The 22,339-nt window shown below is 39.3% G+C and overlaps 18 non-coding genes across 18 annotated transcripts; 9 read left to right on the forward strand and 9 right to left on the reverse strand.

The window, feature by feature from the left end:
- Window positions 1–330: 330 nt before the first annotated feature.
- Window positions 331–402, reverse strand: TRNAQ-UUG (transfer RNA glutamine (anticodon UUG)). Its single transcript has one exon. It is a non-coding gene; the product is annotated as a tRNA-Gln (tRNA).
- Window positions 403–2,782: 2,380 nt separating this feature from the next.
- On the forward strand, window positions 2,783–2,854 carry TRNAQ-UUG (transfer RNA glutamine (anticodon UUG)). The gene has a single exon. It is a non-coding gene; the product is annotated as a tRNA-Gln (tRNA).
- An 881-nt stretch (window positions 2,855–3,735) lies between these two features.
- On the reverse strand, window positions 3,736–3,807 carry TRNAQ-CUG (transfer RNA glutamine (anticodon CUG)). Its single transcript has one exon. It is a non-coding gene; the product is annotated as a tRNA-Gln (tRNA).
- A 259-nt stretch (window positions 3,808–4,066) lies between these two features.
- Window positions 4,067–4,138, forward strand: TRNAQ-UUG (transfer RNA glutamine (anticodon UUG)). The gene has a single exon. It is a non-coding gene; the product is annotated as a tRNA-Gln (tRNA).
- A 913-nt stretch (window positions 4,139–5,051) lies between these two features.
- Window positions 5,052–5,123, reverse strand: TRNAQ-UUG (transfer RNA glutamine (anticodon UUG)). Its single transcript has one exon. It is a non-coding gene; the product is annotated as a tRNA-Gln (tRNA).
- Window positions 5,124–7,503: 2,380 nt separating this feature from the next.
- Window positions 7,504–7,575, forward strand: TRNAQ-UUG (transfer RNA glutamine (anticodon UUG)). Its single transcript has one exon. It is a non-coding gene; the product is annotated as a tRNA-Gln (tRNA).
- Window positions 7,576–8,456: 881 nt separating this feature from the next.
- TRNAQ-CUG (transfer RNA glutamine (anticodon CUG)) lies at window positions 8,457–8,528 on the reverse strand. The gene has a single exon. It is a non-coding gene; the product is annotated as a tRNA-Gln (tRNA).
- Window positions 8,529–8,787: 259 nt separating this feature from the next.
- On the forward strand, window positions 8,788–8,859 carry TRNAQ-UUG (transfer RNA glutamine (anticodon UUG)). Its single transcript has one exon. It is a non-coding gene; the product is annotated as a tRNA-Gln (tRNA).
- A 913-nt stretch (window positions 8,860–9,772) lies between these two features.
- Window positions 9,773–9,844, reverse strand: TRNAQ-CUG (transfer RNA glutamine (anticodon CUG)). The gene has a single exon. It is a non-coding gene; the product is annotated as a tRNA-Gln (tRNA).
- A 2,378-nt stretch (window positions 9,845–12,222) lies between these two features.
- On the forward strand, window positions 12,223–12,294 carry TRNAQ-UUG (transfer RNA glutamine (anticodon UUG)). Its single transcript has one exon. It is a non-coding gene; the product is annotated as a tRNA-Gln (tRNA).
- An 881-nt stretch (window positions 12,295–13,175) lies between these two features.
- On the reverse strand, window positions 13,176–13,247 carry TRNAQ-CUG (transfer RNA glutamine (anticodon CUG)). Its single transcript has one exon. It is a non-coding gene; the product is annotated as a tRNA-Gln (tRNA).
- A 259-nt stretch (window positions 13,248–13,506) lies between these two features.
- On the forward strand, window positions 13,507–13,578 carry TRNAQ-UUG (transfer RNA glutamine (anticodon UUG)). The gene has a single exon. It is a non-coding gene; the product is annotated as a tRNA-Gln (tRNA).
- Window positions 13,579–14,491: 913 nt separating this feature from the next.
- On the reverse strand, window positions 14,492–14,563 carry TRNAQ-CUG (transfer RNA glutamine (anticodon CUG)). The gene has a single exon. It is a non-coding gene; the product is annotated as a tRNA-Gln (tRNA).
- A 2,377-nt stretch (window positions 14,564–16,940) lies between these two features.
- On the forward strand, window positions 16,941–17,012 carry TRNAQ-UUG (transfer RNA glutamine (anticodon UUG)). Its single transcript has one exon. It is a non-coding gene; the product is annotated as a tRNA-Gln (tRNA).
- Window positions 17,013–17,893: 881 nt separating this feature from the next.
- Window positions 17,894–17,965, reverse strand: TRNAQ-CUG (transfer RNA glutamine (anticodon CUG)). The gene has a single exon. It is a non-coding gene; the product is annotated as a tRNA-Gln (tRNA).
- A 259-nt stretch (window positions 17,966–18,224) lies between these two features.
- On the forward strand, window positions 18,225–18,296 carry TRNAQ-UUG (transfer RNA glutamine (anticodon UUG)). The gene has a single exon. It is a non-coding gene; the product is annotated as a tRNA-Gln (tRNA).
- A 913-nt stretch (window positions 18,297–19,209) lies between these two features.
- Window positions 19,210–19,281, reverse strand: TRNAQ-CUG (transfer RNA glutamine (anticodon CUG)). The gene has a single exon. It is a non-coding gene; the product is annotated as a tRNA-Gln (tRNA).
- Window positions 19,282–21,693: 2,412 nt separating this feature from the next.
- On the forward strand, window positions 21,694–21,765 carry TRNAQ-UUG (transfer RNA glutamine (anticodon UUG)). The gene has a single exon. It is a non-coding gene; the product is annotated as a tRNA-Gln (tRNA).
- Window positions 21,766–22,339: the final 574 nt, after the last annotated feature.

A 22,339-nucleotide genomic window follows, 5' to 3' on the forward strand; every position in this document is an offset into this window, starting at 1 on the left:
TCGTGAATGTACTTACTTTAGTTGGATCATACCTTTCTTCAAAGAAGACATCCACAATAAACCATAAGGGAAAGGTTTGACTGATGGTAAACTCTTACAGAGATTTGAATGCAAATTATTGGATTCAACCTCCAGGGTGCTACCATTACACCATGGGTCTTTCACACCACAGAAAGTGGTGGGTTTCATTGTGGCTAAAGAGCGTCATCCATGGAAAATCTTTCTTTTTTCAAATGCACCCAGGGAATAATGCTATGAAAGTGGGCGACACAGCAGCGTCATTGCTATTAAAACAAGACACTGAGAGGAAAACAAACACAGTAATTCCCAAGGTCCCACCGAGATTTGAACTCGGATCGCTGGATTCAAAGTCCAGAGTACTAACCATTACACCATGGAACCTACATACTTAGTGACATGATGAACGTCATTGCAGCAAAAAAAGAGCCTTTTAGAGAATGTATGCAATATTCTTTTATCTTATGCCTCCAGAGGAAGAATCCTATCCAAATGAGCTGTAAAGCAAAGAGTTTGCTATTGCGCAACAACCAACTAAACAGTTCCACATTTGCATAATATCCGTGGGCTAGGAATATGAGTTTGTTAAAATGATGCATGAGATCTCGATTCTCATTTCTGTTACAACTCTGTCAGGTTGCACCAGCAAGGGGCCCATGGTGTAATGGTTAGCAAAGAACATTACTGAAGGGCCCCTCGGCCAGCCAGAAAGCCAAAATGGAGAGAACGGGCATGAACTAGTTGTGAATGAGCTTCAAAATGCGTTCACAGGTAATTGAACTGGTGATCTCCTCAGTTTATACACCTGGAACTCCTGTCAATAGCAACAGTCGGCAGCTGGGTTGCCAGACATTTCGTCGAAAAAAATTTGTCGACAGGACAATTGGTCGAAACCATTTGGTCGAAAACCAAATGGTCGAATTGCTTTGTTTTTTATTTTCACATTTTTTTTTGGGGGGGGGGTTTGGGGGGTCCCCCCAACCCCCTTTTTTTCTAAAAACCCCTTTTTTTCCGTAAACTACAACCTAAAAAATATATATATAAATAAATAAAAAAATCGACCATTTGGCTTTCGACCAAATTACGTCGACCAAATGTCTTTCGACGAAATGTCTTTCGACGAAATGTCCGGACAGCGGCAGCTGGTCTGTGTCAGTAATGGCAATTTGATTTTGCCATTTTCACAACTCCCTAATAAATGAACAAAATGTTCCATTTGTAGGCACAGTTACATGCTATGGTATGTATACCATGCTTAATAACCACCATAGGAGGCTCAGAGCACCATCCGCATTCTTACGTACAAAACATGTAAGGAAATAATCAGATCTTTTGCTCTGCAGGAGTCAGGCTTCTTTAAAGCCTGACAAAGTGGCAGAGTGCCATTGTAAACTGAGGCATGATGAAACCATGCCCAAGAACCCAGGCAGGTTAAACCCTTCCACTCATGCCCCTAGGCCCCGAATGGCCACGAACAGCCAGGTTCTATAGACAGGGCAGCTGGCATGGATTATGGACACTTTTAACATAGGGTGGTTTTTCAACCTTATCTCCTCTGGGAGCAAAGCGCTGGACAGGGTTTCCTGTACGTTTTTGAGGTTCGCAGGGATCTATGTGTGGATGTTTCTTGGTGTGAAAAGCATGACACCTTTTGGGGTGACACCAGGCTCTTCTGGGAGTTAATTTGCATAATCTCTACTTTCTATTTTATGTGACATGGGCTGCAGTTACATTGTTCTGTTAATAGAGGGCAACACACAGGTCATAGTTCCAAACAGGGGTGCACAGTCTGCTTGCTAGCTTACATTTACAGTTCTATTTGGGATTCACCGCCTTTTCATAAACTGAGTACTCTTCCGGAGTATTTCTAACTTATGTAGGTGTTTTGGGGGTGTTACGTGCCTTTGTATGACTGCTGCAAACCACTTGATATTAGACATTGATTGGAAACGACATAAAAAATCCTGACACATATTGTAAGCGGACATAAAATGACCTATATTAGCTAATATAAGTAAACAGACATCACTCCCCCCTCCCCACAAAAAGGGATGTATGCGTACACAAAAAATAAAAATGAAAAACAAGCAACTACTGCAGTTAAAATCTAAAAATGTAAATTCAGTTACATGATCATGACTCGGAAGGGGAAGTTAAAAAGTAAAAAAACACACGGTAGGAGAGAGGTTAGCTTTACATGCCATGAGGGAGGAAGAGGTCTTCCAAGCACTGTTGTGTATGTTGGTCAATCCCTCTGAAACGCAAAAGGGATGTGCACATAGAAATCAAAGCAGAGTCATCCAGAGAGACTATTTAATTCTTTTTTTTTCAAATTCTCAAAAGGAAGCTGCTATCAAATTGAACTATTCATCACAGCCACTGCTAGGAAATCTATGTGCATAAAATGACAATACACCCAAAGGAAAACAAAATATAGCTATAACATGTCAGATTACTAAATTCAGAGTCCAGCCTACTAACCATTAGACCATGGAACCTAAATACTTCCGCAAATGCTGAACTTCATTATGCCAAAACAGAGGCAGTCAGAAACAATATTTAATATTGCTTAATCATATGCCTCAAGAGGAAGAATTTGATCTACATGCTCTATAAAGCACAGAGATTGCTATAGCACAACGTCAATCGACAACATCGCTGTGTTTGTATGATATCAGTCAATTGGGACTATGAATCTGTAAAAATTGTAAATGTGCTCTATATTGCCATTTCTGATTCAACGCTCTCAGGTGCATCTTGCAAGGGTTCCATGGTGTAATGGTTAGCACTTCGGACTTTGAATCCAACGATCCGAGTTCAAGTCTCGGTGGGACCGTTATCTTGCTCTTACACTCCATTTTCTAATTTCTCAAATTACAATTCAACAGAGTTAATATTCAGAAGTTCAGTCGACTCTCTCTGCACGACATTACATTTAAATGCACTTTGGTGCCTGATACCAATACAGTGATGCAACTACATATCGTTAATGTACAATCCCTAAGGTCAATCAGAGTGGGCACCCAGATATCTCTCAGAAACATTTTCCACAGATGAATAATGTCCAACCTTAACTCTATGAAAAGAAAAATGTACACACTATGTGCAGTAGATTCTCTGCTCACTGGAACATGCAGAAACAACATTGATGTGAAAAGATTGGAAAAAGCCCTATTTTATTAACATTAAAAAATGTTATACAATTATTTTGGTGAATCATATTCACTTTCACAATCATTCCTATGTTTCAAGCAATTTGATGGTCTTATTAAATGTGTAAAAAATGTAATTCTTTGAGTTGACAAACTGTATGGAGAGCAAACTTTTTATAACTTACAAGAGTTATGAGTTCTAGAAAGTAGTGCATTTACTGATCAAGTGCCCTTGTTTAAATGTACTTACTTTATTTGGATCACACCTTTCTCGAAAGAAGAAATAAACTCTAAATTATCAGGAAACAATTCAACTGATTTTAGGGGCCTCCTGGGCTTTCAATGCAAATCGCTGAGATCAAAAGCCAGTTTAATAGCCATTATACCTTGGAGCTTTGGAGATATGAGAGTGGGCAGTTTCTTTGTGGCAAAAGAGAGTCATCCCCAGAAACTATTAATATTCTTTGGTCAAAGAAGACTGCCATCAAAGTGGGCTGTAAAGCAAAGCTATTGCTGTTATATCTATCTGCAAATGAAAGGCAACTCTAAAAGAGAAGCAGCCCCAAGGTCCCACCGAGACTTGAACTCGGATCGCTGGATTCAGAGTCCAGAGTGCTAACCATTACACCATGGAACCCACATATTCAGTAGCATGATGCACTTCATTCTGGAAAAACAGAGCACATCAGAGAAAATATGTAATATTCCTATATCATTAGACTCCAGAGGAAGAATTTGATCCAAATGAGACATGAAGCCAATACTTTGCGATTGCACAGCATCCAACAGCAACAGTGCTGCTTCGATATAATATCAGTAAACGGTTACTATAGGTCAGTAAAAATCTTGACTGTGCCCTATATTCTCATTGCCCTTATGAAGCTCTGCTCAACAAGGGTTCCATGGTGTAATGGTTAGCACTTTGGACTTTGAATCCAGCGATCCGAGTTCAAGTCTCGGTGGAACCTCTCTCTTGCTCTAACACACTTTGTCTCCTTGTTGTCTTAAATTATAGGCCAAAGATAGTAATATTCATAAGGTTAGTGGTGTAGGGTATTCATTTTCGCTCTCACTCTCTGGCATAACTTTTCATAAAAATCCACTTTTGTGCCTAGCACCTTAACCTTTATGCATTTTTTTTAAATGTATGAACAGTGAGGTCATTCTGAGTCGATGGGCAGATCTGCATCGGAAACATACATAAAAGATTTGAAATTTTCAAACTTAACTCAATGTTAAGAAACATGCTCAATCTGTGACCCAATGGATTCTCTTTTTACTTGAAGATGCAGCTACAACATTAATAATACCATTTTGGGAAAAGCAGCTCTATTGTATCGCCATTCTCTTTCAAAATTGTTAAAGGGTTAATCCTATGAAAAGCGACCACATTCAGAATCAATGATATTAATCAAGCGTTTTAACAGCCTTTACATGTTTGTAAAATGAAGGTATCAGTTTGAGATGAAAAATAGAACGAAGAACACACTTTTCTTAATTCACAAAAGGCCTGAGGTGTATAAATACTGTTTGTACCGACCAAGGGACCATTCGTGAATGTACTTACTTTAGTTGGATCATACCTTTCTTCAAAGAAGACATCCACAATAAACCATAAGGGAAAGGTTTGACTGATGGTAAACTCTTACAGAGATTTGAATGCAAATTATTGGATTCAACCTCCAGGGTGCTACCATTACACCATGGGTCTTTCACACCACAGAAAGTGGTGGGTTTCATTGTGGCTAAAGAGCGTCATCCATGGAAAATCTTTCTTTTTTCAAATGCACCCAGGGAATAATGCTATGAAAGTGGGCGACACAGCAGCGTCATTGCTATTAAAACAAGACACTGAGAGGAAAACAAACACAGTAATTCCCAAGGTCCCACCGAGATTTGAACTCGGATCGCTGGATTCAAAGTCCAGAGTACTAACCATTACACCATGGAACCTACATACTTAGTGACATGATGAACGTCATTGCAGCAAAAAAAGAGCCTTTTAGAGAATGTATGCAATATTCTTTTATCTTATGCCTCCAGAGGAAGAATCCTATCCAAATGAGCTGTAAAGCAAAGAGTTTGCTATTGCGCAACAACCAACTAAACAGTTCCACATTTGCATAATATCCGTGGGCTAGGAATATGAGTTTGTTAAAATGATGCATGAGATCTCGATTCTCATTTCTGTTACAACTCTGTCAGGTTGCACCAGCAAGGGGCCCATGGTGTAATGGTTAGCAAAGAACATTACTGAAGGGCCCCTCGGCCAGCCAGAAAGCCAAAATGGAGAGAACGGGCATGAACTAGTTGTGAATGAGCTTCAAAATGCGTTCACAGGTAATTGAACTGGTGATCTCCTCAGTTTATACACCTGGAACTCCTGTCAATAGCAACAGTCGGCAGCTGGGTTGCCAGACATTTCGTCGAAAAAAATTTGTCGACAGGACAATTGGTCGAAACCATTTGGTCGAAAACCAAATGGTCGAATTGCTTTGTTTTTTATTTTCACATTTTTTTTTGGGGGGGGGGTTTGGGGGGTCCCCCCAACCCCCTTTTTTTCTAAAAACCCCTTTTTTTCCGTAAACTACAACCTAAAAAATATATATATAAATAAATAAAAAAATCGACCATTTGGCTTTCGACCAAATTACGTCGACCAAATGTCTTTCGACGAAATGTCTTTCGACGAAATGTCCGGACAGCGGCAGCTGGTCTGTGTCAGTAATGGCAATTTGATTTTGCCATTTTCACAACTCCCTAATAAATGAACAAAATGTTCCATTTGTAGGCACAGTTACATGCTATGGTATGTATACCATGCTTAATAACCACCATAGGAGGCTCAGAGCACCATCCGCATTCTTACGTACAAAACATGTAAGGAAATAATCAGATCTTTTGCTCTGCAGGAGTCAGGCTTCTTTAAAGCCTGACAAAGTGGCAGAGTGCCATTGTAAACTGAGGCATGATGAAACCATGCCCAAGAACCCAGGCAGGTTAAACCCTTCCACTCATGCCCCTAGGCCCCGAATGGCCACGAACAGCCAGGTTCTATAGACAGGGCAGCTGGCATGGATTATGGACACTTTTAACATAGGGTGGTTTTTCAACCTTATCTCCTCTGGGAGCAAAGCGCTGGACAGGGTTTCCTGTACGTTTTTGAGGTTCGCAGGGATCTATGTGTGGATGTTTCTTGGTGTGAAAAGCATGACACCTTTTGGGGTGACACCAGGCTCTTCTGGGAGTTAATTTGCATAATCTCTACTTTCTATTTTATGTGACATGGGCTGCAGTTACATTGTTCTGTTAATAGAGGGCAACACACAGGTCATAGTTCCAAACAGGGGTGCACAGTCTGCTTGCTAGCTTACATTTACAGTTCTATTTGGGATTCACCGCCTTTTCATAAACTGAGTACTCTTCCGGAGTATTTCTAACTTATGTAGGTGTTTTGGGGGTGTTACGTGCCTTTGTATGACTGCTGCAAACCACTTGATATTAGACATTGATTGGAAACGACATAAAAAATCCTGACACATATTGTAAGCGGACATAAAATGACCTATATTAGCTAATATAAGTAAACAGACATCACTCCCCCCTCCCCACAAAAAGGGATGTATGCGTACACAAAAAATAAAAATGAAAAACAAGCAACTACTGCAGTTAAAATCTAAAAATGTAAATTCAGTTACATGATCATGACTCGGAAGGGGAAGTTAAAAAGTAAAAAAACACACGGTAGGAGAGAGGTTAGCTTTACATGCCATGAGGGAGGAAGAGGTCTTCCAAGCACTGTTGTGTATGTTGGTCAATCCCTCTGAAATGCAAAAGGGATGTGCACATAGAAATCAAAGCAGAGTCATCCAGAGAGACTATTTAATTCTTTTTTTTTCAAATTCTCAAAAGGAAGCTGCTATCAAATTGAACTATTCATCACAGCCACTGCTAGGAAATCTATGTGCATAAAATGACAATACACCCAAAGGAAAACAAAATATAGCTATAACATGTCAGATTACTAAATTCAGAGTCCAGCCTACTAACCATTAGACCATGGAACCTAAATACTTCCGCAAATGCTGAACTTCATTATGCCAAAACAGAGGCAGTCAGAAACAATATTTAATATTGCTTAATCATATGCCTCAAGAGGAAGAATTTGATCTACATGCTCTATAAAGCACAGAGATTGCTATAGCACAACGTCAATCGACAACATCGCTGTGTTTGTATGATATCAGTCAATTGGGACTATGAATCTGTAAAAATTGTAAATGTGCTCTATATTGCCATTTCTGATTCAACGCTCTCGGGTGCATCTTGCAAGGGTTCCATGGTGTAATGGTTAGCACTTCGGACTTTGAATCCAACGATCCGAGTTCAAGTCTCGGTGGGACCGTTATCTTGCTCTTACACTCCATTTTCTAATTTCTCAAATTACAATTCAACAGAGTTAATATTCAGAAGTTCAGTCGACTCTCTCTGCATGACATTACATTTAAATGCACTTTGGTGCCTGATACCAATACAGTGATGCAACTACATATCGTTAATGTACAATCCCTAAGGTCAATCAGAGTGGGCACCCAGATATCTCTCAGAAACATTTTCCACAGATGAATAATGTCCAACCTTAACTCTATGAAAAGAAAAATGTACACACTATGTGCAGTAGATTCTCTGCTCACTGGAACATGCAGAAACAACATTGATGTGAAAAGATTGGAAAAAGCCCTATTTTATTAACATTAAAAAATGTTATACAATTATTTTGGTGAATCATATTCACTTTCACAATCATTCCTATGTTTCAAGCAATTTGATGGTCTTATTAAATGTGTAAAAAATGTAATTCTTTGAGTTGACAAACTGTATGGAGAGCAAACATTTTATAACTTACAAGAGTTATGAGTTCTAGAAAGTAGTGCATTTACTGATCAAGTGCCCTTGTTTAAATGTACTTACTTTATTTGGATCACACCTTTCTCGAAAGAAGAAATAAACTCTAAATTATCAGGAAACAATTCAACTGATTTTAGGGGCCTCCTGGGCTTTCAATGCAAATCGCTGAGATCAAAAGCCAGTTTAATAGCCATTATACCTTGGAGCTTTGGAGATATGAGAGTGGGCAGTTTCTTTGTGGCAAAAGAGAGTCATCCCCAGAAACTATTAATATTCTTTGGTCAAAGAAGACTGCCATCAAAGTGGGCTGTAAAGCAAAGCTATTGCTGTTATATCTATCTGCAAATGAAAGGCAACTCTAAAAGAGAAGCAGCCCCAAGGTCCCACCGAGACTTGAACTCGCATCGCTGGATTCAGAGTCCAGAGTGCTAACCATTACACCATGGAACCCACATATTCAGTAGCATGATGCACTTCATTCTGGAAAAACAGAGCACATCAGAGAAAATATGTAATATTCCTATATCATTAGACTCCAGAGGAAGAATTTGATCCAAATGAGACATGAAGCCAATACTTTGCGATTGCACAGCATCCAACAGCAACAGTGCTGCTTCGATATAATATCAGTAAACGGTTACTATAGGTCAGTAAAAATCTTGACTGTGCCCTATATTCTCATTGCCCTTATGAAGCTCTGCTCAACAAGGGTTCCATGGTGTAATGGTTAGCACTTTGGACTTTGAATCCAGCGATCCGAGTTCAAGTCTCGGTGGAACCTCTCTCTTGCTCTAACACACTTTGTCTCCTTGTTGTCTTAAATTATAGGCCAAAGATAGTAATATTCATAAGGTTAGTGGTGTAGGGTATTCATTTTCGCTCTCACTCTCTGGCATAACTTTTCATAAAAATCCACTTTTGTGCCTAGCACCTTAACCTTTATGCATTTTTTTTAAATGTATGAATAGTGAGGTCATTCTGAGTCGATGGGCAGATCTGCATCGGAAACATACATAAAAGATTTGAAATTTTCAAACTTAACTCAATGTTAAGAAACATGCTCAATCTGTGACCCAATGGATTCTCTTTTTACTTGAAGATGCAGCAACAACATTAATAATACCATTTTGGGAAAAGCAGCTCTATTGTATCGCCATTCTCTTTCAAAATTGTTAAAGGGTTAATCCTATGAAAAGCGACCACATTCAGAATCAATGATATTAATCAAGCATCTTAACAGTCTTTACATGTTTGTAAAATGAAGGTATCAGTTTGAGATGAAAAATAGAACGAAGAACACACTTTTCTTAATTTACAAAAGGCCTGAGGTGTATAAATACTGTTTGTACCGACCAAGGGCCCATTCGTGAATGTACTTACTTTAGTTGGATCATACCTTTCTTCAAAGAAGACATCCACAATAAACGATAAGGGAAAGGTTCGACTGATGGTAAACTCTTACAGAGATTTGAATGCAAATTATTGGATTCAACCGCCAGGGTGCTACCATTACACCATGGGTCTTTCACACCACAGAAAGTGGTGGGTTTCATTGTGGCTAAAGAGCGTCATCCATGGAAAATCTTTCTTTTTTCAAATGCACCCAGGGAATAATGCTATGAAAGTGGGCGACACAGCAGCGTCATTGCTATTAAAACAAGACACTGAGAGGAAAACAAACACAGTAATTCCCAAGGTCCCACCGAGATTTGAACTCGGATCGCTGGATTCAGAGTCCAGAGTGCTAACCATTACACCATGGAACCTACATACTTAGTGACATGATGAACGTCATTGCAGCAAAAAAAGAGCCTTTTAGAGAATGTATGCAATATTCTTTTATCTTATGCCTCCAGAGGAAGAATCCTATCCAAATGAGCTGTAAAGCAAAGAGTTTGCTATTGCGCAACAACCAACTAAACAGTTCCACATTTGCATAATATCCGTGGGCTAGGAATATGAGTTTGTTAAAATGATGCATGAGATCTCGATTCTCATTTCTGTTACAACTCTGTCAGGTTGCACCAGCAAGGGGCCCATGGTGTAATGGTTAGCAAAGAACATTACTGAAGGGCCCCTCGGCCAGCCAGAAAGCCAAAATGGAGAGAACGGGCATGAACTGGTTGTGAATGAGCTTCAAAATGCGTTCACAGGTAATTGAACTGGTGATCTCCTCAGTTTATACACCTGGAACTCCTGTCAATAGCAACAGTCGGCAGCTGGGTTGCCAGACATTTCGTCGAAAAAAATTTGTCGACAGGACAATTGGTCGAAACCATTTGGTCGAAAACCAAATGGTCGAATTGCTTTGTTTTTTATTTTCACATTTTTTTTTGGGGGGGGGTTTGGGGGGTCCCCCCAACCCCCTTTTTTTCTAAAAACCCCTTTTTTCCGTAAACTACAACCTAAAAAATATATATATAAATAAATAAAAAAATCGACCATTTGGCTTTCGACCAAATTACGTCGACCAAATGTCTTTCGACGAAATGTCTTTCGACGAAATGTCCGGACAGCGGCAGCTGGTCTGTGTCAGTAATGGCAATTTGATTTTGCCATTTTCACAACTCCCTAATAAATGAACAAAATGTTCCATTTGTAGGCACAGTTACATGCTATGGTATGTATACCATGCTTAATAACCACCATAGGAGGCTCAGAGCACCATCCGCATTCTTACGTACAAAACATGTAAGGAAATAATCAGATCTTTTGCTCTGCAGGAGTCAGGCTTCTTTAAAGCCTGACAAAGTGGCAGAGTGCCATTGTAAACTGAGGCATGATGAAACCATGCCCAAGAACCCAGGCAGGTTAAACCCTTCCACTCATGCCCCTAGGCCCCGAATGGCCACGAACGGCCAGGTTCTATAGACAGGGCAGCTGGCATGGATTATGGACACTTTTAACATAGGGTGGTTTTTCAACCTTATCTCCTCTGGGAGCAAAGCGCTGGACAGGGTTTCCTGTACGTTTTTGAGGTTCGCAGGGATCTATGTGTGGATGTTTCTTGGTGTGAAAAGCATGACACCTTTTGGGGTGACACCAGGCTCTTCTGGGAGTTAATTTGCATAATCTCTACTTTCTATTTTATGTGACATGGGCTGCAGTTACATTGTTCTGTTAATAGAGGGCAACACACAGGTCATAGTTCCAAACAGGGGTGCACAGTCTGCTTGCTAGCTTACATTTACAGTTCTATTTGGGATTCACCGCCTTTTCATAAACTGAGTACTCTTCCGGAGTATTTCTAACTTATGTAGGTGTTTTGGGGGTGTTACGTGCCTTTGTATGACTGCTGCAAACCACTTGATATTAGACATTGATTGGAAATGACATAAAAAATCCTGACACATATTGTAAGCCGACATAAAATGACCTATATTAGCTAATATAAGTAAACAGACATCACTCCCCCCTCCCCACAAAAAGGGATGTATGCGTACACAAAAAATAAAAATGAAAAACAAGCAACTACTGCAGTTAAAATCTAAAAATGTAAATTCAGTTACATGATCATGACTCGGAAGGGGAAGTTAAAAAGTAAAAAAACACACGGTAGGAGAGAGGTTAGCTTTACATGCCATGAGGGAGGAAGAGGTCTTCCAAGCACTGTTGTGTATGTTGGTCAATCCCTCTGAAACGCAAAAGGGATGTGCACATAGAAATCAAAGCAGAGTCATCCAGAGAGACTATTTAATTCTTTTTTTTTCAAATTCTCAAAAGGAAGCTGCTATCAAATTGAACTATTCATCACAGCCACTGCTAGGAAATCTATGTGCATAAAATGACAATACACCCAAAGGAAAACAAAATATAGCTATAACATGTCAGATTACTAAATTCAGAGTCCAGCCTACTAACCATTAGACCATGGAACCTAAATACTTCCGCAAATGCTGAACTTCATTATGCCAAAACAGAGGCAGTCAGAAACAATATTTAATATTGCTTAATCATATGCCTCAAGAGGAAGAATTTGATCTACATGCTCTATAAAGCACAGAGATTGCTATAGCACAACGTCAATCGACAACATCGCTGTGTTTGTATGATATCAGTCAATTGGGACTATGAATCTGTAAAAATTGTAAATGTGCTCTATATTGCCATTTCTGATTCAACGCTCTCAGGTGCATCTTGCAAGGGTTCCATGGTGTAATGGTTAGCACTTCGGACTTTGAATCCAACGATCCGAGTTCAAGTCTCGGTGGGACCGTTATCTTGCTCTTACACTCCATTTTCTAATTTCTCAAATTACAATTCAACAGAGTTAATATTCAGAAGTTCAGTCGACTCTCTCTGCACGACATTACATTTAAATGCACTTTGGTGCCTGATACCAATACAGTGATGCAACTACATATCGTTAATGTACAATCCCTAAGGTCAATCAGAGTGGGCACCCAGATATCTCTCAGAAACATTTTCCACAGATGAATAATGTCCAACCTTAACTCTATGAAAAGAAAAATGTACACACTATGTGCAGTAGATTCTCTGCTCACTGGAACATGCAGAAACAACATTGATGTGAAAAGATTGGAAAAAGCCCTATTTTATTAACATTAAAAAATGTTATACAATTATTTTGGTGAATCATATTCACTTTCACAATCATTCCTATGTTTCAAGCAATTTGATGGTCTTATTAAATGTGTAAAAAATGTAATTCTTTGAGTTGACAAACTGTATGGAGAGCAAACATTTTATAACTTACAAGAGTTATGAGTTCTAGAAAGTAGTGCATTTACTGATCAAGTGCCATTGTTTAAATGTACTTACTTTATTTGGATCACACCTTTCTCGAAAGAAGAAATAAACTCTAAATTATCAGGAAACAATTCAACTGATTTTAGGGGCCTCCTGGGCTTTCAATGCAAATCGCTGAGATCAAAAGCCAGTTTAATAGCCATTATACCTTGGAGCTTTGGAGATATGAGAGTGGGCAGTTTCTTTGTGGCAAAAGAGAGTCATCCCCAGAAACTATTAATATTCTTTGGTCAAAGAAGACTGCCATCAAAGTGGGCTGTAAAGCAAAGCTATTTCTGTTATATCTATCTGCAAATGAAAGGCAACTCTAAAAGAGAAGCAGCCCCAAGGTCCCACCGAGACTTGAACTCGCATCGCTGGATTCAGAGTCCAGAGTGCTAACCATTACACCATGGAACCCACATATTCAGTAGCATGATGCACTTCATTCTGGAAAAACAGAGCACATCAGAGAAAATATGTAATATTCCTATATCATTAGACTCCAGAGGAAGAATTTGATCCAAATGAGACATGAAGCCAATACTTTGCGATTGCACAGCATCCAACAGCAACAGTGCTGCTTCGATATAATATCAGTAAACGGTTACTATAGGTCAGTAAAAATCTTGACTGTGCCCTATATTCTCATTGCCCTTATGAAGCTCTGCTCAACAAGGGTTCCATGGTGTAAAGGTTAGCACTTTGGACTTTGAATCCAGCGATCCGAGTTCAAGTCTCGGTGGAACCTCTCTCTTGCTCTAACACACTTTGTCTCCTTGTTGTCTTAAATTATAGGCCAAAGATAGTAATATTCATAAGGTTAGTGGTGTAGGGTATTCATTTTCGCTCTCACTCTCTGGCATAACTTTTCATAAAAATCCACTTTTGTGCCTAGCACCTTAACCTTTATGCATTTTTTTTAAATGTATGAACAGTGAGGTCATTCTGAGTCGATGGGCAGATCTGCATCGGAAACATACATAAAAGATTTGAAATTTTCAAACTTAACTCAATGTTAAGAAACATGCTCAATCTGTGACCCAATGGATTCTCTTTTTACTTGAAGATGCAGCAACAACATTAATAATACCATTTTGGGAAAAGCAGCTCTATTGTATCGCCATTCTCTTTCAAAATTGTTAAAGGGTTAATCCTATGAAAAGCGACCACATTCAGAATCAATGATATTAATCAAGCGTCTTAACAGCCTTTACATGTTTGTAAAATAAAGGTATCAGTTTGAGATGAAAAATAGAACGAAGAACACACTTTTCTTAATTCACAAAAGGCCTGAGGTGTATAAATACTGTTTGTACCGACCAAGGGCCCATTCGTGAATGTACTTACTTTAGTTGGATCATACCTTTCTTCAAAGAAGACATCCACAATAAACCATAAGGGAAAGGTTTGACTGATGGTAAACTCTTACAGAGATTTGAATGCAAATTATTGGATTCAACCTCCAGGGTGCTACCATTACACCATGGGTCTTTCACACCACAGAAAGTGGTGGGTTTCATTGTGGCTAAAGAGCGTCATCCATGGAAAATCTTTCTTTTTTCAAATGCACCCAGGGAATAATGCTATGAAAGTGGGCGACACAGCAGCGTCATTGCTATTAAAACAAGACACTGAGAGGAAAACAAACACAGTAATTCCCAAGGTCCCACCGAGATTTGAACTCGGATCGCTGGATTCAGAGTCCAGAGTGCTAACCATTACACCATGGAACCTACATACTTAGTGACATGATGAACGTCATTGCAGCAAAAAAAGAGCCTTTTAGAGAATGTATGCAATATTCTTTTATCTTATGCCTCCAGAGGAAGAATCCTATCCAAATGAGCTGTAAAGCAAAGAGTTTGCTATTGCGCAACAACCAACTAAACAGTTCCACATTTGCATAATATCCGTGGGCTAGGAATATGAGTTTGTTAAAATGATGCATGAGATCTCGATTCTCATTTCTGTTACAACTCTGTCAGGTTGCACCAGCAAGGGGCCCATGGTGTAATGGTTAGCAAAGAACATTACTGAAGGGCCCCTCGGCCAGCCAGAAAGCCAAAATGGAGAGAACGGGCATGAACTGGTTGTGAATGAGCTTCAAAATGCGTTCACAGGTAATTGAACTGGTGATCTCCTCAGTTTATACACCTGGAACTCCTGTCAATAGCAACAGTCGGCAGCTGGGTTGCCAGACATTTCGTCGAAAAAAATTTGTCGACAGGACAATTGGTCGAAACCATTTGGTCGAAAACCAAATGGTCGAATTGCTTTGTTTTTTATTTTCACATTTTTTTTTGGGGAGGGTTTGGGGGGTCCCCCCAACCCCCTTTTTTTCTAAAAACCCCTTTTTTTCCGTAAACTACAACCTAAAAAATATATATATAAATAAATAAAAAAATCGACCATTTGGCTTTCGACCAAATTACGTCGACCAAATGTCTTTCGACGAAATGTCTTTCGACGAAATGTCCGGACAGCGGCAGCTGGTCTGTGTCAGTAATGGCAATTTGATTTTGCCATTTTCACAACTCCCTAATAAATGAACAAAATGTTCCATTTGTAGGCACAGTTACATGCTATGGTATGTATACCATGCTTAATAACCACCATAGGAGGCTCAGAGCACCATCCGCATTCTTACGTACAAAACATGTAAGGAAATAATCAGATCTTTTGCTCTGCAGGAGTCAGGCTTCTTTAAAGCCTGACAAAGTGGCAGAGTGCCATTGTAAACTGAGGCATGATGAAACCATGCCCAAGAACCCAGGCAGGTTAAACCCTTCCACTCATGCCCCTAGGCCCCGAATGGCCACGAACGGCCAGGTTCTATAGACAGGGCAGCTGGCATGGATTATGGACACTTTTAACATAGGGTGGTTTTTCAACCTTATCTCCTCTGGGAGCAAAGCGCTGGACAGGGTTTCCTGTACGTTTTTGAGGTTCGCAGGGATCTATGTGTGGATGTTTCTTGGTGTGAAAAGCATGACACCTTTTGGGGTGACACCAGGCTCTTCTGGGAGTTAATTTGCATAATCTCTACTTTCTATTTTATGTGACATGGGCTGCAGTTACATTGTTCTGTTAATAGAGGGCAACACACAGGTCATAGTTCCAAACAGGGGTGCACAGTCTGCTTGCTAGCTTACATTTACAGTTCTATTTGGGATTCACGCCTTTTCATAAACTGAGTACTCTTCCGGAGTATTTCTAACTTATGTAGGTGTTTTGGGGGTGTTACGTGCCTTTGTATGACTGCTGCAAACCACTTGATATTAGACATTGATTGGAAACGACATAAAAAATCCTGACACATATTGTAAGCGGACATAAAATGACCTATATTAGCTAATATAAGTAAACAGACATCACTCCCCCCTCCCCACAAAAAGGGATGTATGCGTACACAAAAAATAAAAATGAAAAACAAGCAACTACTGCAGTTAAAATCTAAAAATGTAAATTCAGTTACATGATCATGACTCGGAAGGGGAAGTTAAAAAGTAAAAAAACACACGGTAGGAGAGAGGTTAGCTTTACATGCCATGAGGGAGGAAGAGGTCTTCCAAGCACTGTTGTGTATGTTGGTCAATCCCTCTGAAACGCAAAAGGGATGTGCACATAGAAATCAAAGCAGAGTCATCCAGAGAGACTATTTAATTCTTTTTTTTTCAAATTCTCAAAAGGAAGCTGCTATCAAATTGAACTATTCATCACAGCCACTGCTAGGAAATCTATGTGCATAAAATGACAATACACCCAAAGGAAAACAAAATATAGCTATAACATGTCAGATTACTAAATTCAGAGTCCAGCCTACTAACCATTAGACCATGGAACCTAAATACTTCCGCAAATGCTGAACTTCATTATGCCAAAACAGAGGCAGTCAGAAACAATATTTAATATTGCTTAATCATATGCCTCAAGAGGAAGAATTTGATCTACATGCTCTATAAAGCACAGAGATTGCTATAGCACAACGTCAATCGACAACATCGCTGTGTTTGTATGATATCAGTCAATTGGGACTATGAATCTGTAAAAATTGTAAATGTGCTCTATATTGCCATTTCTGATTCAACGCTCTCAGGTGCATCTTGCAAGGGTTCCATGGTGTAATGGTTAGCACTTCGGACTTTGAATCCAACGATCCGAGTTCAAGTCTCGGTGGGACCGTTATCTTGCTCTTACACTCCATTTTCTAATTTCTCAAATTACAATTCAACAGAGTTAATATTCAGAAGTTCAGTCGACTCTCTCTGCACGACATTACATTTAAATGCACTTTGGTGCCTGATACCAATACAGTGATGCAACTACATATCGTTAATGTACAATCCCTAAGGTCAATCAGAGTGGGCACCCAGATATCTCTCAGAAACATTTTCCACAGATGAATAATGTCCAACCTTAACTCTATGAAAAGAAAAATGTACACACTATGTGCAGTAGATTCTCTGCTCACTGGAACATGCAGAAACAACATTGATGTGAAAAGATTGGAAAAAGCCCTATTTTATTAACATTAAAAAATGTTATACAATTATTTTGGTGAATCATATTCACTTTCACAATCATTCCTATGTTTCAAGCAATTTGATGGTCTTATTAAATGTGTAAAAAATGTAATTCTTTGAGTTGACAAACTGTATGGAGAGCAAACTTTTTATAACTTACAAGAGTTATGAGTTCTAGAAAGTAGTGCATTTACTGATCAAGTGCCATTGTTTAAATGTACTTACTTTATTTGGATCACACCTTTCTCGAAAGAAGAAATAAACTCTAAATTATCAGGAAACAATTCAACTGATTTTAGGGGCCTCCTGGGCTTTCAATGCAAATCACTGAGATCAAAAGCCAGTTTAATAGCCATTATACCTTGGAGCTTTGGAGATATGAGAGTGGGCAGTTTCTTTGTGGCAAAAGAGAGTCATCCCCAGAAACTATTAATATTCTTTGGTCAAAGAAGACTGCCATCAAAGTGGGCTGTAAAGCAAAGCTATTGCTGTTATATCTATCTGCAAATGAAAGGCAACTCTAAAAGAGAAGCAGCCCCAAGGTCCCACCGAGACTTGAACTCGCATCGCTGGATTCAGAGTCCAGAGTGCTAACCATTACACCATGGAACCCACATATTCAGTAGCATGATGCACTTCATTCTGGAAAAACAGAGCACATCAGAGAAAATATGTAATATTCCTATATCATTAGACTCCAGAGGAAGAATTTGATCCAAATGAGACATGAAGCCAATACTTTGCGATTGCACAGCATCCAACAGCAACAGTGCTGCTTCGATATAATATCAGTAAACGGTTACTATAGGTCAGTAAAAATCTTGACTGTGCCCTATATTCTCATTGCCCTTATGAAGCTCTGCTCAACAAGGGTTCCATGGTGTAATGGTTAGCACTTTGGACTTTGAATCCAGCGATCCGAGTTCAAGTCTCGGTGGAACCTCTCTCTTGCTCTAACACACTTTGTCTCCTTGTTGTCTTAAATTATAGGCCAAAGATAGTAATATTCATAAGGTTAGTGGTGTAGGGTATTCATTTTCGCTCTCACTCTCTGGCATAACTTTTCATAAAAATCCACTTTTGTGCCTAGCACCTTAACCTTTATGCATTTTTTTTAAATGTATGAACAGTGAGGTCATTCTGAGTCGATGGGCAGATCTGCATCGGAAACATACATAAAAGATTTGAAATTTTCAAACTTAACTCAATATTAAGAAACATGCTCAATCTGTGACCCAATGGATTCTCTTTTTACTTGAAGATGCAGCAACAACATTAATAATACCATTTTGGGAAAAGCAGCTCTATTGTATCGCCATTCTCTTTCAAAATTGTTAAAGGGTTAATCCTATGAAAAGCGACCACATTCAGAATCAATGATATTAATCAAGCGTCTTAACAGCCTTTACATGTTTGTAAAATAAAGGTATCAGTTTGAGATGAAAAATAGAACGAAGAACACACTTTTCTTAATTCACAAAAGGCCTGAGGTGTATAAATACTGTTTGTACCGACCAAGGGCCCATTCGTGAATGTACTTACTTTAGTTGGATCATACCTTTCTTCAAAGAAGACATCCACAATAAACCATAAGGGAAAGGTTCGACTGATGGTAAACTCTTACAGAGATTTGAATGCAAATTATTGGATTCAACCTCCAGGGTGCTACCATTACACCATGGGTCTTTCACACCACAGAAAGTGGTGGGTTTCATTGTGGCTAAAGAGCGTCATCCATGGAAAATCTTTCTTTTTTCAAATGCACCCAGGGAATAATGCCATGAAAGTGGGCGACACAGCAGTGTCATTGCTATTAAAACAAGACACTGAGAGGAAAACAAACACAGTAATTCCCAAGGTCCCACCGAGATTTGAACTCGGATCGCTGGATTCAGAGTCCAGAGTGCTAACCATTACACCATGGAACCTACATACTTAGTGACATGATGAACGTCATTGCAGCAAAAAAAGCGCCTTTTAGAGAATGTATGCAATATTCTTTTATCTTATGCCTCCAGAGGAAGAATCCTATCCAAATGAGCTGTAAAGCAAAGAGTTTGCTATTGCGCAACAACCAACTAAACAGTTCCACATTTGCATAATATCCGTGGGCTAGGAATATGAGTTTGTTAAAATGATGCATGAGATCTCGATTCTCATTTCTGTTACAACTCTGTCAGGTTGCACCAGCAAGGGGCCCATGGTGTAATGGTTAGCAAAGAACATTACTGAAGGGCCCCTCGGCCAGCCAGAAAGCCAAAATGGAGAGAACGGGCATGAACTGGTTGTGAATGAGCTTCAAAATGCGTTCACAGGTAATTGAACTGGTGATCTCCTCAGTTTATACACCTGGAACTCCTGTCAATAGCAACAGTCGGCAGCTGGGTTGCCAGACATTTCGTCGAAAAAAATTTGTCGACAGGACAATTGGTCGAAACCATTTGGTCGAAAACCAAATGGTCGAATTGCTTTGTTTTTTATTTTCACATTTTTTTTGGGGGGGGGTTTGGGGGGTCCCCCCAACCCCCTTTTTTTCTAAAAACCCCTTTTTTTCCGTAAACTACAACCTAAAAAAAATATATATAAATAAATAAAAAAATCGACCATTTGGCTTTCGACCAAATTACGTCGACCAAATGTCTTTCGACGAAATGTCTTTCGACGAAATGTCCGGACAGCGGCAGCTGGTCTGTGTCAATAATGGCAATTTGATTTTGCCATTTTCACAACTCCCTAATAAATGAACAAAATGTTCCATTTGTAGGCACAGTTACATGCTATGGTATGTATACCATGCTTAATAACCACCATAGGAGGCTCAGAGCACCATCCGCATTCTTACGTACAAAACATGTAAGGAAATAATCAGATCTTTTGCTCTGCAGGAGTCAGGCTTCTTTAAAGCCTGACAAAGTGGCAGAGTGCCATTGTAAACTGAGGCATGATGAAACCATGCCCAAGAACCCAGGCAGGTTAAACCCTTCCACTCATGCCCCTAGGCCCCGAACGTCCACGAACGGCCAGGTTCTATAGACAGGGCAGCTGGCATGGATTATGGACACTTTTAACATAGGGTGGTTTTTCAACCTTATCTCCTCTGGGAGCAAAGCGCTGGACAGGGTTTCCTGTACGTTTTTGAGGTTCGCAGGGATCTATGTGTGGATGTTTCTTGGTGTGAAAAGCATGACACCTTTTGGGGTGACACCAGGCTCTTCTGGGAGTTAATTTGCATAATCTCTACTTTCTATTTTATGTGACATGGGCTGCAGTTACATTGTTCTGTTAATAGAGGGCAACACACAGGTCATAGTTCCAAACAGGGGTGCACGGTCTGCTTGCTAGCTTACATTTACAGTTCTATTTGGGATTCACCGCCTTTTCATAAACTGAGTACTCTTCCGGAGTATTTCTAACTTATGTAGGTGTTTTGGGGGTGTTACGTGCCTTTGTATGACTGCTGCAAACCACTTGATATTAGACATTGATTGGAAACGACATAAAAAATCCTGACACATATTGTAAGCGGACATAAAATGACCTATATTAGCTAATATAAGTAAACAGACATCACTCCCCCCTCCCCACAAAAAGGGATGTATGCGTACACAAAAAATAAAAATGAAAAACAAGCAACTACTGCAGGTAAAATCTAAAAATGTAAATTCAGTTACATGATCATGACTCGGAAGGGGAAGTTAAAAAGTAAAAAAACACACGGTAGGAGAGAGGTTAGCTTTACATGCCATGAGGGAGGAAGAGGTCTTCCAAGCACTGTTGTGTATGTTGGTCAATCCCTCTGAAACGCAAAAGGGATGTGCACATAGAAATCAAAGCAGAGTCACTCCATTTTCTAATTTCTCAAATTACAATTCAACAGAGTTAATATTCAGAAGTTCTTTTTTTTTCAAATTCTCAAAAGGAAGCTGCTATCAAATTGAACTATTCATCACAGCCACTGCTAGGAAATCTATGTGCATAAAATGACAATACACCCAAAGGAAAACAAAATATAGCTATAACATGTCAGATTACTAAATTCAGAGTCCAGCCTACTAACCATTAGACCATGGAACCTAAATACTTCCGCAAATGCTGAACTTCATTATGCCAAAACAGAGGCAGTCAGAAACAATATTTAATATTGCTTAATCATATGCCTCAAGAGGAAGAATTTGATCTACATGCTCTATAAAGCACAGAGATTGCTATAGCACAACGTCAATCGACAACATCGCTGTGTTTGTATGATATCAGTCAATTGGGACTATGAATCTGTTCAAATTGTAAATGTGCTCTATATTGCCATTTCTGATTCAACGCTCTCAGGTGCATCTTGCAGGGGTTCCATGGTGTAATGGTTAGCGCTTTGGACTTTGAATCCAACGATCCGAGTTCAAGTCTCGGTGGAACCGTTATCTTGCTCTTACACTCCATTTTCTAATTTCTCAAATTACAATTCAACAGAGTTAATATTCAGAAGTTCAGTCGACTCAGGTAGCCGTTTTCACACTCTCTCTCTCTCTGCACGACATTACATTTAAATGCACTTTGGTGCCTGATACCAATACAGTGATGCAACTACATATCGTTAATGTACAATCCCTAAGGTCAATCAGAGTGGGCACCCAGATATCTCTCAGAAACATTTTCCACAGATGAATAATGTCCAACCTTAACTCTATGAAAAGAAAAATGTACACACTATGTGCAGTAGATTCTCTGCTCACTGGAACATGCAGAAACAACATTGATGTGAAAAGATTGGAAAAAGCCCTATTTTATTAACATTAAAAAATGTTATACAATTATTTTGGTGAATCATATTCACTTTCACAATCATTCCTATGTTTCAAGCAATTTGATGGTCTTATTAAATGTGTAAAAAATGTAATTCTTTGAGTTGACAAACTGTATGGAGAGCAAACTTTTTATAACTTACAAGAGTTATGAGTTCTAGAAAGTAGTGCATTTACTGATCAAGTGCCC

The sequence above is a fragment of the Ambystoma mexicanum genome, chromosome 5p (genome assembly GCF_040938575.1).
Source record: "Ambystoma mexicanum isolate Mex_15411 chromosome 5p, UKY_AmexF1_1, whole genome shotgun sequence".
Classification (NCBI taxonomy): domain Eukaryota; kingdom Metazoa; phylum Chordata; class Amphibia; order Caudata; family Ambystomatidae; genus Ambystoma; species Ambystoma mexicanum.